This window comes from Ciconia boyciana, chromosome 4 (genome assembly GCF_034638445.1).
Source record: "Ciconia boyciana chromosome 4, ASM3463844v1, whole genome shotgun sequence".
Taxonomy (NCBI): domain Eukaryota; kingdom Metazoa; phylum Chordata; class Aves; order Ciconiiformes; family Ciconiidae; genus Ciconia; species Ciconia boyciana.
The window spans coordinates 53,161,722-53,181,482 of NC_132937.1; the positions used below are offsets into that span (position 1 = coordinate 53,161,722).

The 19,761-nt window shown below is 37.1% G+C and overlaps 1 protein-coding gene across 1 annotated transcript in view; it reads right to left on the bottom strand.

Moving 5' to 3' along the window:
• Window positions 1–19,761, bottom strand: part of BNC2 (basonuclin zinc finger protein 2) — a 350,887-nt gene that overhangs the window by 259,763 nt on the left and 71,363 nt on the right. The window lies entirely within an intron of this gene.

A 19,761-nucleotide genomic window follows, 5' to 3' on the forward strand; every position in this document is an offset into this window, starting at 1 on the left:
ACTTAATCCTTTACATACAGACAACAAATCATAACTGCAAACAAACTTCATAAATGTAAAACAAAATTCATGCAATCTCATAAAAAACTGGCCAGAGTATTAAAAAAAAAAAAAAAACAACAAAAAAACAAACTATCCTTTCCAACATAAGGAACATTCATCTTCTAATAAAATCTACAAATTTAGGAGGACAAATGTACCACTCACTGCTTTTTTCTTAACTCAGGAATAACAATAAACCTCACTCTCTGAAACAACAAAAGAAACAGAAGAGAGCTTCAGTGGCAGCTCCGTGTCATTAGTGTGCAATGAGAAAAGATGAGAAGATGTACACTATGTTGACACAAATGTGCCTTCCCCTCTAGACCCTACATCTCTTGAAAGCTTTTCTGTTAAACTTTCCTCCAGTTCAGCACCATTAAGTACAAAAAAAAGTCTCAAAAGCAGCAAATTCAATATCCAAGAAGAAACAAGCAAGAACCCCAAGAACTGTTGCCTTAAAATATATTAAGTCCACCTGTGGTCAATAAAAATATTCTCTACTGGGGAGGGGAGAATGACACTTAGGAGTCAATTGTGCCAACAGTGGCTGTACCTTTACAGCTAGCTATTAGCCCCTCAAACTCCCTCTAAAATTTGCCAGCCTCTTCATTTCTGAAGTGGCACTCAGTGCCTCAGTCAAGCTGCATGCTCAGCTCCTGACCTTCCCACTAATGGCTGTTATTTGTGGGAGGCTTAAGGACACTGTCAATAGCAAGCTTCCTCCTCTCTTCTCCTTTCTGCATCTCTTGCGTGCTCTCGCTCGCTGTCTTTATCTCCACCTCTTACCCCCCCCCCCCCGTTCTTTCTCCTGTCCTGCAGTCCTCTCTTCTCCCAGAGAATAAAAAAACACCCGCGCACACACATGCATGCACACACGCACGCACGCGCATGCACACACACACACACACACAATCAACTGGCATGCAGCAGCAAGCACCTGCAGTAATAGACTCTTTTATTAAAACTGTTATTCTGCAAGACTTGAAATTCCCGGTGGACCGGGCCATGTCAAAGCCGATATAATTAACTAGAGGCTCAGCAACGGATCAATTACCAGACAAGCAAGTGATAGTGAAATCAATGAAAGATCATCAGCCACATTATCAGTGTTGCAACTCATTAGGGTAAAACTGAGAAATGTGCTCAAAGCGAGCCCAAGCAAGGTGGCATTACAAAACAAAGGGCTAATTTGGAGACCCTGCTGTGAACAATCTGTAACAGAATTAGCCTTTTTTTCCCCTAAACTGCAGAGCTCAGTAACTAAATGTGACAGACTGAGAGAAGCAGTTTATTAAGACACCAACTCCAAGTTTATTTAGTTCATAAACTCTCTCCTAGAAAATCAATACAGTCTGTACAGGGTTATTAGGCTGACTAGCTAATACATCCAAATCTGGTCTTCCCAAGCAGAAATCTTGGCCAGAATGCTACAACCTTACATGAAATCTAAGCACATTCAGATCACTGTATCAAAGGAAGACTATCATTTAATTGTCAAATGCGTGACTTCTACATCACAGCTTCAGAACATTTTAAAGAAAGAAATATTTCCCCCTCACTAAGTAACATGACAGAAAAGAAACAAAATTTAGTCTGCCAGTTCCAGCCCAGCTCGGGTCGTCCTTAAATTTACAGCGCCTACATAGCATCTTGTTTGGCACAATAATGCCAGCATATAAAACCAAGAAAACAAATACTTACTGAATTTCAAACAGGGATATGAAAGGTAGTAGTTACTAAGGAGATACAAGTAATAATTGCAGGAAAAATACAACAGAAGTACACCTCCTACAGTAGCAGATTAAGCCTCCTCTAACTGTACAGCAATATGGGGAAAAAAAAAAGAAACAAAAAAGAAACAAAATTGACAAGAAATTTAGCAAAAATTGTAATGATCAGAATCCAGGCTTAGAACCCAGTACTTCCCTTTGTAAACTATTGCTCTCTGCTTATTGCTATAATTCCTTTGGAGGCAGAAATATTCTTCGAATCATCTGTGGGAAGCACAGGAACTACTTGTTAGTATACAAGTTTGGCACAAACTGAGTAGAACAGTATTTTTTCTCTCCCCTTTGGCTAACTCATATGAGAATCAGAAACAGTATAGACAAGGTAAGGGCTCTAACAGCATTTAAAGCAAATCCTTTTAAAAGCATTAAAAAAATCTCATTTTCAATAGATTTTTAATCAGGAATATGTTCTGCAAGTATTTTACTGCTATCCAATGGCATTTGTGCTGAAAGATAAAAGGATCTGTGAAATTATTTTACATTTTCAGCTCCTGGGAATACCCGGGTGCTGAATAGAAGAGGTGGCTACAGAATCCAGGTTCTAATGGAACTTAAAACACAGTGCAGTTGCAGTTGTCTACTTGTGTTTTTGAGAATTTTACGTGCTTTGTGAACTGTACGTGAGGTTAGATTTTTTTTTCTTTTCATTTTAACTAATACTTATTACTTACTATCAACGACAATTGCATTACATGTGTGGCTTTGATAATCTTTTAAAAATATAACATTGTTGATTTCATCTCTCCTCTTAAAACTACCGATACAGAAATGCACCATATGGCAAGAAAGGATAGGAAAGGTGATTACAGAAAGCCCAGGTGATGCCAATAAGAAAATCTACCCAGCAGAATGTGCTTTATAATGTAAACCTATCTTATTTCTTCTAAATTCCATTATTCTGATCATTTAAGTGTTAATTAGTTCAGTCAAAGGGTTAATGCAAATAGCTCAAAATGACTAAACATTGAAAAAATATTTTCTTCTTTTTGTTCCAATTATTCTGTATTATTAATTAAGCTGTTAAAACATGCAACAGTTACTATCTTTTTAATGTTCAATAATATGTAAACTCTTTAAAGAGATTTTTGTTCCACGTCTCTGCTTTAGATATTAATCAAGAAAATAATTACAGAGGAATTTACTAAAAAAAATCTACATGCATATAACTATGTACTGTACATGTACGTTCAACGAGGTCCAATTAGTTGGAAAGAATTTGCATTTCAGTTAGTATGAGCTAACAAGACTGTAGGGAGACAATGCAATTCTACTAGCAGGGCAAGAAAGAATGGTGTTTTTCTGTAAGCATTAATTCCCATAACTGATCATTTTAAAATGTTACTGATCTTTACAGTATTTGTTTTTCAAACATCTAGGAGTTCAGTATAAATGTTTATATTAACTGTACATGCAGCAGTGTCCCCAAGACTACTCCTGGGGAAAAAAAAAAAGATAAAACAGTGAGCATAGATTTATTATTTCTGTTGATTTAGTATTTACATTTCTATTTAATGATAATAATGATAATCAATCGATTATTCTAAAGGAGCATTCCTTACATTTGGTGTTCATTCCCAGGACTCATTAAAGGTACTGGGAAAAGATTCAGAAAATATTTATGTCTTTTTATGCAGATGTTCCAATTTTCAATAGTAATGATATATACACACGGCATACACAGTTGGTGATCTCATATCTGTATACATAGTTTTCCTAAATCTCTGTACCCTCGACTGACTTACAGTACCTGTAACTCCCAGAGTTCACTTTGCTACTGATATTAACAGTTTCTGTAATTTGTAATGACAGTAAACTGGCCTTTGCTCTTCCCTTATTCACTATTCATTTCTAGGCTTGGTTAAGTAGATAGCTGGGTTAAAGATCAGTGGGTTTTCATGTGACACATTCTGGTATTCATCTAATAGCTCGTCAGGACAAAACTGTCCCTGTTTTTGCCAAAATAATGAAAATGGTCCTCCACATCGCATGACAATCAGCCCTTGCTTGTGCTGAAACAACCAAGCTTATATAATTGAGTTGTTTTAAAGACATTTTGTAACTGAGTATTCAATCCTGCCTCCAAAGTATATATTTCACCAAGTAAGAGAGAATTCTTCTATTTGGCGTTACAATAATGTGTGAGCAGGTACTGCAACGACCATGCTTACACTTTATCCATGGATAACAACAGAGTTGTGAATTGTGTCCTACCAGGAATATAATCTCATACTTGAAAATTATGCAAAGCCATCTTGATGGTCATATTCAGAGAGGTGGTGATTCTACTGTGGAAATGTCGTTCTTTCTCGTCCCCTTCTCCCTAAGAATTATGTAAGGGACTTGCTCTGCAACATCTGTTAGACTCTATGAAATGTTAACAGATGTCTAAAATGAAAAAAGGGGGCAGGGGGTGATTAATAAAGGAAACCTCCTCTGAACAGATAATCCACCCAAATTTCCATATCCTAAAGAAAAAAAATTGGCAACACTCTATTTTCTCTGAAACCTGTCATCCTTACTTTGTAAAACATTTTTGTGTGAGTTTTAATAGGTAACTTCTGACTTATAACCAAAATGCATAGGACTGATTATGTCATCATGCAACAATGAGACTGAATACTTTTTAGCCCCCTGTGTTCGAAATGTCCTTGCTGAATCCTTCTTCTCTATCTTATCAACGGTATTGTGCATTTAGGAATCTGTTTTTCACTTTGATGTGTATGCCTAATTCACACAGATTCTGGAAGTGTCCACATCTATATTTTACATCTCTTTTTTTTTTTTTTTTTTTTTTTAAATTTAAGAATTTTCAGGTCAAAAGTGCTCAGTATCCAGATCTTCAGACAACTGAAGCATGGCAGAACTTTTCAACATCAGTAAAGTTTTCACTTATAATTAAAAATTGTATTTTCAAACCCTAGCCTACTCTGAGTTGGTTATTTATCCTTTTTTAGACAAATATTTAATTTCTTTCCCATTGCACATTAGGTGACGTGACAGGACTTTTGTCCTCAAAGAAAACTTTTGATTATGAGTCTGAAAGTGTACATTCCTGTTATGAAAGCTTCAGTTCCTAGCAAGCTGTCACACTGCAAGTGATCCTAATCACAACTTTGCCAAACTATGTATCAGCACCCGATACCACAAAACCCTTACAAAGACTGCTGTGACACAACACTAGCAAAAAGTAAGGTGAAAACTGCGATCTATTGCCTGCAGATAAAAACCTCATCAGACAGAGTTCATCAGGATTTTGGTCACTCAGCCACCATGTTTTAACAAGTTAGAGAAACAGAAGAATAGTCAAAGCACAAAAAGTAAGCACACAGACAAGACAACGGCATCCATATATGCTGTCCTTCAGTATTTAACATGATCACAGTGTGAATGTTGGCAGAGATGCCCACTTGCAGGTTTGGGGGATGAACATGAACATGGAGGATATTACACAAACTAGAGGAAAGTTCTTGTCAGTTGTAGGTGATGAATAATATACACTCTTTTCTTGTTTTGCTTTTGTTGTGTTTTTTTGTTTGTTATTTAAACAAACCAATACTGGGAGTTCAGGTCACCTGAAATTCCTTTTTACAGGGGAAATCACATCTATGTTTGTCGACCTACTTTTTAAGGGAGATAGGTCAAATATACTAATTTGCCTGCTCAACAACAGAGGAGTACAAAAATGAAGCAGAGAGAATCACAGAATCATGATTAGAGTGGATACACACATATATATAAGACAAAATGCAGGTGAAATGGAGGATGCAGAAGGTTATAAAAACAGCTAACTTGATAAAAACCTTGTAAAAACACAACCTAATGCCAAGTAATAGCAGTTTGTTGATTATGCCCATTAAATTTTCTAAGTAATTACTTGCTGTTTAAAAGGTATTCTACACCTTGGCATTTAACTGGTAATAACCACTACATATATGTGGATAATACACTAAATTAAAAAAGTTTATGCTCTCACAAGAATTTTACATGCCTAGCAAAAATTTGGTGCAAACCCCTTAATTTGCAGAAAGGTAATCAGGGCAGCTCATTCTGCACATGTGGCACAGTTTCACATCCAGTCTTCATTTCACATCTGTGTTTGTGTCATTGTGTCAGTGTCTTTTTTTGACACAAAACTATTTATTTATTACTTAATTGTTTATACCAAAGGGTAAAAGATAACCATGTTAAGGTATGAGAATCTGATTCAAAGCACAGTAGACAAAACAAGCTCCAAGAGACTTTGATTTAAACTGTGCATCTAATGAAGTGTCTGTATGGCCCACCACTGAAATAATAGTGGGATTCAGACATTCTGCTTTGATTTACAAGGAATTAAAAAGGACAGAGGGCACCTGACATGCCATATAATATAGGAAGATGCATAACACAAAAATAAATGTATTTCACTTTTAAAATAAAATATTTCAAAATCAGTTGTATATGCTGAGACATATGTTCAGGATTCAACAGAAATAGTAGCAATCTCACAGCAACTGTTAAAATAACAATGCAATAACCCAATTTGTGTAAGTCAGACAGAATTCAAACACTTTGATCTAAAAAACCCCACATTTACACGTGTTTACATCTGCAGATTATCACTATACTATTATACAGGTGTACTACTGTATTACAGCATCTTTCAGCTATTGATTATCTGGGGTTAAGCAAGGTTTATATTTCTAATATACTATTAAACTCAGCAAGTTTTGTTGTTCTTTTCTGAAAAACATCCTAAAACTGTGGAAATTGTCTGCTGGACACTAGTTTAGTACAAGACCTTTACCGAGCAATTAATCCTCTGGTAGTTAATTTCATTATTCTCATTCTTTTAGTAAACTGTCTCCCTACCAAGCAAGGTCTTTGGATCCCACAACAGCCTGAAGGGTTTAAGTGTAGGCTAAGCTTATGATCTAATTATTCGATAATATAATCTATTGTGCCACTTCCTATTAACAATTATTTGGTGTCTAAAACATAAGTCTGTCATAATTAAATAACTAAACTGACCTAAATATCCTGGTGGTTTATGGAACAGCTGAATTTTAGATGGCTGAAAAGACACTTCATGCACAAATGCAAGACTGAATTAAGAGCAGCTATGTTTTTCTAATTACTGACTCATTCACAGTACACAGAATTGCCTGAACTGCCCAGTTGTCCTACCAGCTCTCTGGACAATTAGGAAAAGCTGCATTAGCAAGAACTCAGCAGTCTCTGTCTCACTTCTCTCTGGAGGACCGGGGAAATGATGAGCTCCATCACCTGGCCAGCAGTAGCAGCAGCCACAAAGTCACCTCAGGGACTTGGACAAAGAGATTCATCTGCAGCCTTGGCAGCGACTAAAGTATGCCTCACTAACAGACAGTCATACGACCACACACTGGCACAAAGTCCTTTCATTAAGAGCTGTTGTCTAAGTGACCTGTCACAGAGTTTCATAAAGCAGCATTAATACTGTGGGCCAAAATGAGATTGATCTTTGAGCTTCGTGGTCTCCTGTTGACAACAGTGCATTATAAAACCAATACTAAATACTTTATAAACAGGTCTCCCTCCAGTGTATTAGAGGAACAGTGCATATTTCATGCCCTATAGTTAGGTAGCCACATATCCATCAGACAATTAAATAATTTATAAGATACTCAGAAGTGCAATAAGACTCAATAAACTTTTAAATACTTACAAGCTACTATTTTGTTTGAAAACATACCAAAAAAAAAAAAGATACCTGCTCACCTGCTGAGTACAGAGCATCAGTAAAATTCAATTTTTATAACATCTTTTCACCTGAAATATCCTCATTGCACACAAACAAATCCACCTCTCCACTCAGTTAAAAAAAAGGACAATTACTCATTTAAAAAATCTTTTCTAAATTTCCTATAATATTACTTTCATTACTCTATATTTCAGCTTCGTCTGCTTGGCATCAGACTCCCTTTTTGTCCTTTTGTACACTCTGGCCAACATGGCTGCAAGAACCTTCTCCTCTGCAATGCCTGCCATCTGGAACCACCCTGCTGCATTTCTCTTCCTCATTCTCCATCTATTTTCAGCCTTCATCTGGAAACAATATGTCTCTGTTCTCATGTCTATGTCTCTTAACTTCTAGTAAAAAGGAAAAAAAACTTTTTAATTTTATTAACTCTGCACAGTGTTTTGGAGATAAAGTTTGTGTGAAAGATACTATACAAAGACATTTCTTTATTAAATCACAAGATTGCAGGGACAGAGCTTACAATAAAAAGCAATCTAAAAATACTTCCTAGTCTGTTAAATTTAATATACAAGACAATAGTTTGGGTGAATTTTTTAACAAATGACTTCAGCATAAAATGAAAAAATATTCTTAATATTAGTAATTCATTCACACTTTCAGGAAAAAAATTATGAGTTGGCCTGCTTTTCAAAAATTGTGGAAAACATGCAGTTCTTAAAAGACAAACACATCTGAGAACATTCAGCACATTTGGAAGAAAATCAGGGTGTATACTTCTCTTTTCCACCCCATAGAAAAGATCTTCTTTGTGTTGCTACCACAGTAGACGAAGAGACACTAACTGCATATAAACACTGAAAGCACATTTCTATGATATTTGCATACTGGTTATGCCAGCAATGTAGGAGATATAAACATGTTGAGCTCCTGTAATATTAAGACATTACGGGGCAAATAAGCTTGTTACTTCCTTGGTTCATCTTCAAAACACCAAAATGCTGTTTATGAAGAGTCTGAAATTTTCATGTATAATACTGTCTGAATCTCTGTTAAAATGAAAGTCATAAGCAGAACTTCATGTTATCTAAGCCTTTCTGAGCTGGATGTCTGTAAATTTGTTCTAACTCACTTTAAAAACTGAAATTTCTCTCGCTGGGAGTAGTTCCCAAACCACCACAGGCGTGGACTTTTGTGTAGTATTGCGGATGCCATGGTTTCACAGACAAGCCACATTAATACAGGATAGCAAGCATCTGGAACCCACAGCTGTGTGTGCTCCAGCCCCAAAGCACCCACAAGTCTATGCCAATTCAAACCCCTATTCCCAACCCACAAATGAACCACACTGGTTTTCTTTAGGAGCCAGACCTGAAATTGAAGCTTTCGGGTTTTCTCCATTCACACAACTGAAGAGAGAAGGGGAGTGTTGGGGAAAAAGGGGCAAATATGCTCTAAAGGAAAATCACAATGGACAGTCCCTGCCTTGGCTTTCACATATGGCCTTACTTGGGATGAGTTGACCCACAGGGACCTGAAAAGTGATATTTAAAGACTAAACTGGGTTTTGTTTTTACAGTAATTGCAACAGACTTACAAGGCTGGCACCAAAGAAGCATCTACAAGTCTCTCCGTTATGGAAAGACCAAGGATTTGGGGGTGGGGTCGGGGGGGTGTTCAAGGATGGGAGAAAGGGGGAGTGGAGGGTGTTCCAGATAACAGTGTTGTTGCTTAAGCCCTCGTATGTAGGGCTGCCCTTTGGCGTGCATCTAAAAGGCATGAAGACAGTTTTAACTACCACTTTGCAAGAAAGCCCTGTGCTACACCTTCAATACTGTTCACAACTTTATTACATGTACAATGGAGAAGAATTAACATGTCCTCCCCCTTACTAAAATACCTTGCATCCTCTGCAGCACATTCCTCTTAGGCCTCTCTGAAACCAGACAAGGAAAGGCAGATACTTCCAAGTTACTTCAGCCTGAATTTTAAGCTCTTCCACTCTGTACTAGTGTGTCCTAAACTAAAAGGCTATGCCCGTTATTCCTTTTTATCCCTGGAATGTAGATGTTTCAGCCTCTTGTACTGTATACCAAACAGAAGCTTCAGCTATTGGACATAAACACTTTACCACCTAACATTAAATTACTTTTCTTACTACTTTTAATCTGAAAACTGGGCTTGCAAGTTCCTGTGGGGTACATAAATGTCCCTTAAAAAACTTGCCAATTTTGCAAGAGAGCTTTTTCTTCTTTATGACAAATACGTCTTGGAAACATAGGCAAGGTTCAAACACAGCAAGGAGTGATAGTCCCCAAAACAAGATGGTCACTTGGAAAATGTGAAGAAAGGACACTAACATCAACTGATTTCTCCCCATGTTGGCTGATGGGAGGTGAAGAAAGCTCTCCCTCAAATAGCATTCATCCTCATTCATGCACATGCTCTGAAGGAGGAGGAAGACCCAGGGCAGGGAAATGCGACAGTATGGCTGAGCATCAATGATACCCATCAAGCTCCCTTAGGATGCTAGCACTTAGACCCTTTCTCCCTCCCTTCCCCAACATCAGTCTCACTGTTTCAGTTTCCATTGAGATTAACAAAACTGAGCAGCAAAAAGAGTAACCCATTACAAGTATTAGTTTAGGTTTAACCAGCTGGTTGTATGCTAAAGACAGAACTACAGAGACAGCCATTACAGCGCAGGATAATTCTAGTATGATAACTATCAATTCTTGTTCATCCAACTCACTTCCAGGATACCTGTGAAAGTGTTAAAAGTCAATCATAAAAAAAACCTAGTTCCACTTCAGGAAAATGAATGATTTTTGTAGGCGGGAAATAACCTGGGAGAATGTCAGCGGTCTATGCCCCTGTTGTCCAAAGCTGCTAAACAAAAAGCTTTAAAATTTTGTCTCCTGATGACCTACTGAGTAAATATTTCTTAAAAGGTGATACGCAGCTCAACAAGTTTAAAATAGCACAAAAGCGGTCCACTCTGATGTTAAAATAGCAAGCCAAAGCAAAACATGGTGAGTATCTATAAAGATTTTTAACCTCCTGAAAATATAATATTCTCTTGTCACTCTGAAGGTGTCTTAGAAGCAAAAAAATTAGCACCTTAAGTAAAACTGCAAGAAAGGAAGGGATGTCCTATTTTGCTTAAAAGACAAAATTTGTCTTAGGAGCACATTTGGATGGAGGGAGAAATTCTGACTTAAAAATACAAAAAATCCCCTTTTTTTCTCTTTTGCTAGAGGACTGATCCTCTAGGATTAAGCCTCCTAAAGAAGAAAAATCTCAGTGAGTTTTAAATCAAAGAGACTAAAAGAGTAAAGCAATGTAGAAATTTTAACAATGAAAACTTTTCCTATATTCTTACTCCCTCCTCACATACAAGATTAATACAGGAAGAATTGAGAAAAACTAAAAACCAGCCAAGCCAAGCAAAATCAGGGCACAAGAAGGTTTATTTGATTTACAGGCCACTTTTCAAAAGGAATACAGGATAAGCATCAATGTAAACACATGGAAGAATATATAGTGTCATACACTTGACTTAACAGAAGAGCTAACTGTACAGAGGTAGTTGAGGTGAAAAGAACACCTAGAAAGCATCAAACAAAACATTAGCTGTTTCCTGTCAAATAATGTAGAGTTCTTAAGAAAAAATTAATCTTTTAAAAAATTGTTTAAGAAATGAACCTTGAACTCTCAGCTTCTATATTGCTGTGAACGCTGCTGCAATCACACTATAAAAACCATCCCATCCCTATACAGGAAATAGGAATAAATTTCTGCACTTTTCTCAATCAATGACTTACCATTATGTTTTATACTGTAAGTTTTGTAGGTGAATGTACTTAAATTGACTTTTCATTTATCTGTTTTTCTAACACATTCATGATTTCAGAGAGAGTAATTAAAATCCCTAGATACTCATTTAGAAATATTATACTTCCCATCCTTTCTCTCTTTTGAATCCTGTCATGACAATTTTACTTGTTGTCATGAAGAGATCATATTCACAAAAATTAAAAAAGCAATCTTTCAGTATCCTAACATATTATGTTGAATTCATTTGAAGTATATTCTGATCTTTGATAAACAGTAAAGCATTGCTGCTTATCTGGCAAGTTGGGATCCTATACTTGTGTACACATGCACAGCAGCTGATTTTCACAAGGTATGAAGCAACAGATGCTTTGGTTTTGAGATCAGAACCAAACCCACAAAATAAACCTCTCTAAGAAGCCGAGATATTTTGAATTTTCACTTAAAGACAAGTTATCTCAGGATTATTTACACAAGAACTGAGAGACAGCTTCATTGCTGTTAGCTGCATCCCATTTGTATTAAAACAAAGTCTAGGAGACTTAAAACCAAGCTCAGCCCATCTCCCTCCTCCAGCTGTGCTGGGTGCTGTACAAACAAAAGGAAGAGAGAGTTCCTGTCCAGAAAGGTTTATAGCCTGAATAATCAAGAGAGACAAAAGATAGAAGAAAGGAAGTATCTCATTTTGATTTTTACTATTGGGAAACTGATACACAGAGCTGGAATTTTAGAGAGTACTTCACACCCATAGCTTATGCCAGATTTTCAAAGAGCCAAGAATAGCATTGAAAAGAGAGTTACTGGCATGATGTTTCACCAGAGCTTTAAAATGAACTAAATGCAGAGTTTGTAGTTCAGCTGCAAATGAAAAAAACACAATTGAAAAAAATATTGTAAAAGTTTTACAAAATATTGTAAAAATACTGTTGGTTTCTCCCTGCCTTTCCTCCTGCCCCCCAACATACACACATTTTTCTATCACCTCAAATACTTATTTCACTCAGTGTCTCTTATGACTCACTAAATTCAAGACATGCACTTTCTATCACAACACAGAGACAGCAATTAGAAGCACACTGAAATTGCTGTCAGGTTGTCTTCCTAATGCTTAACGTGACTTGATCACTGCAGGTCAAGTGCATGATTTGATACTGATGCCTTGGAGGACAAAGTCAATGGCTCTACAGTTTTGTTGCTGTTTGTTTCACACAGGAGCATCAAGATTCACTAATCCTGTAGTAAGTGAAACATCCAAGACTGGCAAGTAAATAAAGCAGGTGGAGGAAAAGCTTATATATAACACTAGAAACTGAAAGTTACAGTTCATTCATATAGCTGCCCACTTCTAAAAACAATTTTGGAGTACATTTCATTAGAATCTGAAATGCATGTTTCTAGTGAATTTCAATATACATTTGATTTACAAATTCCAGTAAAAATGTGCCACAGCTGGCAGAATAAATTACTATAATAAATCATTATTAAATAACTGTAAATCTTTAGAATGGCATAATGTCTAATAAAAAAATATGCATGCAGAAGTGAATATTTGTGGAGAAACATTCTTCATATAGTAGAAAACAAATTACAAAACTTACCATCCTGGTAGTACAGTATAATTCAATGAATAAATGCTGGAATAAAATTCACATAAATAGTGCTTAATCTACTGCGATTTCATGTTAACAATTGCATCTGAACAAATTGCCTGGTAAAGGGTGATGGTAAAAGTACTATATTTCAGGGCTTTTTTATGTTAAACATTCACATTTCTGGTAGAAAACACCAGCTCTTGCAATGCATCATCAGAGCAGAACATTTACTTTCCAAATACCATGCAAACATTGCTAACTGTACCTCTGGATTTTAGAAACATTTTCTATGTTTCAGGGGTTTTTTTGACAACAACAAAAAATAAACCACCAAAAAACCATCCCAAAACACAGTACCAAAAAGCCCCAAATCCTTTCATCGTAACCTGTGTTCCCTCTGATGTGCAGCAGATGGACATTTACAGTAATCCATTACTGCAGAAATCAGCTGAAGAGCTATTTGCTCGTTCCAAAACTTCCCATGCCTTATTTAGCTCTTACAAGACTTCATTTGTCAAAGTGCAGACACAGTGCTGATGTCGCATCCAATGGCGCATTTCTATAGTCAAGATGAGCTGCAGCACCGCGACAGGCCCAGGAGTACCTCTCTGCAGAGTGTGATTGCTTCCACTGCCTCTTGGGATGGGTAAATTATTAACTGACACTTTCACAACTGAAGAACTGTCTAAGATAAACCCATTAAAACTGTTAGCCTACAGAACACTTCACACTCCTGGTTTGTTAAATCTTTGTCAAAGTCATCATTTGGCCGAGCTCTTTAAATATACATACTTGTCTATATACAACCTATTTATAAAACTTTCAATTATGAAAGGTTCCTCTACCTCTCCTTGTCTCATTTTCTTTGGCTGAATGAAGTGAACCTTGCAGTTAAAGGAAGGCTGCTAAGGACTGAATTATAAAATAGGAATGACAAAAGCTTATCAAAGACAGAAATATACTAAGCACTGTGATTCACCTGATTAACTGAAGTTACAAAATTCACTACAAAGACACAGTAAGTAGGTAATGCAGGAAGACTGCACCACAGCCAGCAAGTCAGTACGAACTGGAAACAGTAACACAATGTCAGATGGTGATGGTTGCTGGAAAATTTACCAGCTCAGGCATAAAAATCTATTAGCTCAAAAAATGAACAATAAAAATATTTTCCGTGTGTATTTTAAAAAGTTTCTCGGATGAGGTGACAAGCAGATTTTTGCAATGCCGAAAAAAGTCTGTTGAAACTACATACACTTTTCTTCTTTATGAATACTAAAGAGAACCATGATATTAACATGAAGATCTGAATTAACTGACTCTTAAAAAAAAGATAGACTATCACAGTTACTTTACTGTTATTTGTAGTTTGGTCCAGATTTTACTTTAATCCAAGGAAGCAGACAAAGAAGTAACATTTTGTGTGCTGATGTATAATATCACTAGTATAAAATTTATTTATTCCCAATACATACCATACACCCAACTACCCTACTACATTAAAAAAAATAAAATAAAATAAAATTGATGAATCATATAGGAAGCAAAACTGTTTAACTAGCAAATTTCTGCTTCATTCACAGACAAAGTTGCCATGGGCACTCCCTCTTATGCGAGCATGGAAGAAAAGCCACACTATAACTCCAAATCCAACCACACTTGCCATAACATGATCATGAAACTGCATGCAATTAAAATGGTTTGTAGACAGTAAGAACACGCCTGAACATTATGGGTATGCATGGAAGAAACAGAAAAAAATTTCAGTGAGGTACCTTTTCTAGTGGATTAAGAAACCACGAAATAAACAGTGCCACACTCTAATCCAGGCCAATTTAATAGCATATCATACAACCTCTTCACAAAGAAAAATATACAGTCTCTCCTACAGGGGTTCATTTTTGGGGAGCCTGATTTAATGCTCATAGGTACTGATTTGCTGTTCCAGTTGACTTCTGTCACAGCTGTGAATGGTTAGAGTAATCAGAGCCTGACAGGTCCTAAATCAGGAAACCAAATTTACAAGTCACTTCTGAGGATGTGACTTTAAACTGTGTATAAAGTGGGAATTATGCTTCAGCTACCTAATAGGGATACAGCAAAGATTTACATTTAAAAATGACTTACATGCAAATTACGTGTGCAAGTGACAAATATTATTTTAAGAATATTAAGAATTAGTGTTTTACCCTACAGGAAGCACAGCTGATTTATCACATCAAATTAACAGAAATATTCAAAGGCATTACTCCAGTATCTGCCTAACCAATGTACAGGTGAGTCTCTGTGTGTGCATGGGTATCTATGTGTCTGTGTACACATGTACCCACATCACTGAACAGCATCACTGACTGCTCACACACACACACACACACACAGAGTCACTCCTGTTAAAATTTCTCTTTTCCAGCCAAAAGGGAGTGCCTTTTTTTTATTAACTGGAATTCACCCTGAAGCTCAGAAGGAATTTTGAGGGGGCAGGACAATGGTTTGTACTCTTTGTTTTATCCACACTGTTCTATATTCTTTCTGATAATTTGAGATAGGTAACTAAATTACAGGCTTACAGGGATTCTGATGGTCATAAAAACCAAGAAAGTGTAGTCTGAAGTATGATGTTATGCCCACAGATACATTCCTAATGCCCATACACGTACAAATAGTGCAATATATGCCTCATTTTAGCATAAAATAATCTGATCCCGATCTCCTCCATGCACCTCATGCCCTAACAAAAGCATTCATCTACTTCTCTATCCTCCGTTCAGCTTTCTAGCTTGTACTCAGCTGCATAATCCATAGTCCCAAGACTATTTTATTCAGAACTTTCTAACCATGCTGCTTGTATGTGTCTCTACTGCCATACGATGTTCATGACACCCACTGATAGAGGATTACCCTCCAAAAGCTCCTCTGCCTGCAGTAGCAGCATTCAGAGATGCTGTTCTACTAACCTATGGACCAAAACATACAGTGCATTTTGCCTGTGAATTCCTAATTGTTGATTTTCACAAATCATGACTGTCACATCAAGATTTATTATATGACTTACATTGCCACATGAAACATAAGGGAGCAAATACTAAGCAATGCCTTTTAAACTTCTGCAACGAAATTATTCTCCCGTATTCGGAATTCAGCTGGTACATAGCTTTCTGGAGTACATCCTACACACATGATCACACACTATAACAAAGGGGCAGCATAATGACTCAAGTGCATGTCCATGAAAGCAAGAACATCACAGTTAGTCTTTTGGGGGAAACTCCCAAATGTCAGCATTTCACTGTGACATGGTGCAGCAGGAAAGACCCTGAAAAAGTACTTCCGCCAAGAAATGATGTTCTAGTTTTAAGAAGGGGCTGTATGTATTGGTGGAGAGTCTCCTCCAACTTTGAAATGTTCTGGTTTTGACTCCTGAGGCTTTCTTTCTATGTGCCATGAAGTAGCACAACTGCCATCACTAACAGCCCAGGACATAAGGAGAGACAGTCTCTTTCTTTTAAAAAAGAGATAAAGAGAAATTGTCAGAAAAGGCTATGTCCTGCACCAGACCAGCTGGCATGGAAGAAGTGGCCATAATTTAGGCACACAGGGCATTCAGGCTTCTTAAGGGGTATGAATGGACACTCCTAGCATGGCAAGCATCAGAAGCTTACAAAGATCAGCAAGAGCCTAAGTCTGGAGGAAGGAGCTATGCAAGGAAAGTGAAAGTCACCAACATATGAGAACATATTTCTTTGAATGAAAATAAGCATCTAGCTGCAGAACACAAGATGGAATATTTATTTCCATCCCCATGTCTACAAACTGTGTGTTACAGGCAGTTTCACCGATGTCAGAAAGCAGGATTCCAGAGAAGATTGGTCTGAACATCCAGAATTACAAATGCACCATTGAACAAAGCACCTGGCAGAGCAATCATGGTAACTTATAGATATGAAATGGAAGCATGGGAGGCAGTGCTGGTTTACTATAAGTAAAATTAACATGCTGAGAAAAAATGCTATGTACTATCTCAGCAACCACAGAGCTGGCTGCACAGCAAATGGAGAAGTAACTTCCTGCTAGATTTGTATTTGTACACATCATACCTTAAAGTCTTTTGCTATGAAAATGCAAGAGTATCCTTTAGAAGTCTTGTGACAGAGAATGACAAGAAAAAGTAACAACAGCCTAACATGGAACAATTTCTTTTAGTATTTATTTGAGTTACAGAGTATGTGATTGGCATTAAAATACGGCTCAATGTTGCTCCCTAATAAAAGTTAAAACTCACTCTCTTCCCACCCACACAAAGTAATTTTGTTTAGAGACCTTCATTTCTTTTGGCCTTGGCCCATATGAGGGGTGTGTGATGCAGTCGGTGCCAGTAATTGCTTCCATACAATACAAATGTTTTAAAAAATTTTGCATACTTGTTATGATTATGTATGACATTTATATTGTATTTAAAACTCCAATGGGCTTGCAGATTTTATTTTTGCCTATAGAAAACAAAAACAAAGCACAGAATGTTCCTCTAAAATATCTAAGAGAACTAAGTCAATTTTATTTTCAGTTAATACCCTATGAACTCTTAGCCTCTCAACATTTGTTTTTTCCATTGAAAACAAAAGTATGTACATTGATGGTAAAGCTATGGGAGCTATGTACACAAGTTTGATTGCATATACATTCACATAGCACATGAAACTGGACAGTTAGGCAAATAGTTGTGCTTTCGTGATTATTATACATATGTTAGCTGCTGGCAGAAATAATGATCCCTATTCTGAAAAAAACATCTGCAAAAACCTTATCCCCACAGACATGCATAGCTACTCAATCCCTTAATTTCACAGGTGTAAGATTATTAATATAGTTTTCTAGAATTAAGGCTTTTGTGAGGGAATTTTAACACATTAGAACGTTTCCTTTTATAGGTGCAATGCTATACATGTCTCAAATCACTAATCAAATCCTCCACGTACCTAATGATATATTACTTTGCTTGAAACATACTTCTGTTTTTTTATACAACAGCCAGTTTTAACCTATTACCTTAGCAAACAATTGTATACTGAGTGTCTATTGTCTAAATGATAAAGTCTCAAATTTCCTTCAACTTAAATAATAGCAAAATATACATGAAATACATATATCACACAGCAGTCTTTTCATGAGATCCCTAAACTTTTTGGTAGTCCAGATTTAGTTAAGTAAATTTGCAATGCTCCATTTACCTGCAGATTCAGCTGTTTCACCCTGCAACCTCCACCACATGGTTTCCATTCCCTCCTCCTTTCCTGTCTGCCTTGGAGATGCCACCACGGGCGCCTCAAAGGCCAGTTGCAGGAATACTGTGAAAAGACACCCCATCTAAAGTGACACGGATCTGGCACCACAGATAAAGCATAGACTCCTGGACTACAATAAGTTATCAGGTTTCTAGCAGGGCTGTCCCTGAGTGGTTGACAGTCACAACCAAACAGCCTACCTTCTTGTTCAAGATACTCAACAGTATCAAATACAGGAAGCCAACATTCGTCAAGCTTGCAACATTTAAGTGCTTACCAGGAGACAGCTGATGAACAGTAGCAATGGAAAACCCTTATAAACCCTTCATGTTGTTCCAACACACTAGGAAAAGTGATTTTTCCACTACTTTCCAGGTGAGACTAGGAAAAGAGATGCCAGAAAGGTCATGGAAATAAATGGTTTCCTACAGCTGGGGGACAATCACAGATACAGATCTATAGCAACAAAGGAGTTTGTTTTAAGGAGAATATCTCAGATTCTTCATTCCCTGATCTTCCCTCTCTCTCCCCATCCTGCTCCACTCTTCTCTCACTGTTCCCTACTCATTTTCTTTAAGTGAGGAAGTCTCAAGTTCCGGCCACTAAACACAAAGTCCTCCTCACTGCTCTGCTCTGGTTTATCAATGCCAATACTTAAGCATAACCTGCTGCCTGCTCTGACAAAAAGAGCTGACATGGGTCATGGCAAATCACCACTCTGTTAGAATCACCATGATCCCTGCTCCCACAGCCACTTCCAAGTAATCATTATTTCTGTCATCCATACATACCAACTTAACCTCAGATCTGTCATGGCCACACATATTTTGTCCCTCTTTTAACTTCCAAAGCTCCAACAACCACTCTTGAAAGACAGAGCAGAACACCTGCTTTTGCCATTAAACATTGTCTCTGTTCAGGTTCTTCAGTTTCTTAAATTTGGACTAACACCCAGAAGACAACTCTCAATTTACTGAGGTTCACTCAGTCCTACTCTAATTTTGTAAACATTCATGGTCGGCTCCACAACTTGCAGATTTATTACAGCTGTGTCATACGCTCTTCCGTCACTATGGGGCTTCATTTCAAGTATTACAAAAAATTAGTTTGGCCTTAAAAACCACCTCTTTGCAAAGGCTAAGGACTTTCTCATATAGAAATGTATTTCTATGTTACGCAGAGTTATTAAGACACTCTGAAGTTAAACTACCATAAAGAAACTCCATTTACATTAAATTGAACAAAAAGTATCACATTGCTTACATTTCAAAGGACTGTCACTTTTTATAGCGAGGCTTCATTGGGCTTATAGCTGTGCCATTCCACTCAATGGGGTTCAACCATGCTAATTCTCTAGGAACACATGTATTATCGCCTAACAGATGGTTGTGAAATGTGGCTTTCCAAAGGAATTATCACTTCCCTTTCTTCTTTGCTCTAAACAGAGTCAGAAGAAAAAAAAACAAAGTTGCAGATTCCCAATGGAGGAGATTAGTCCTTGACTC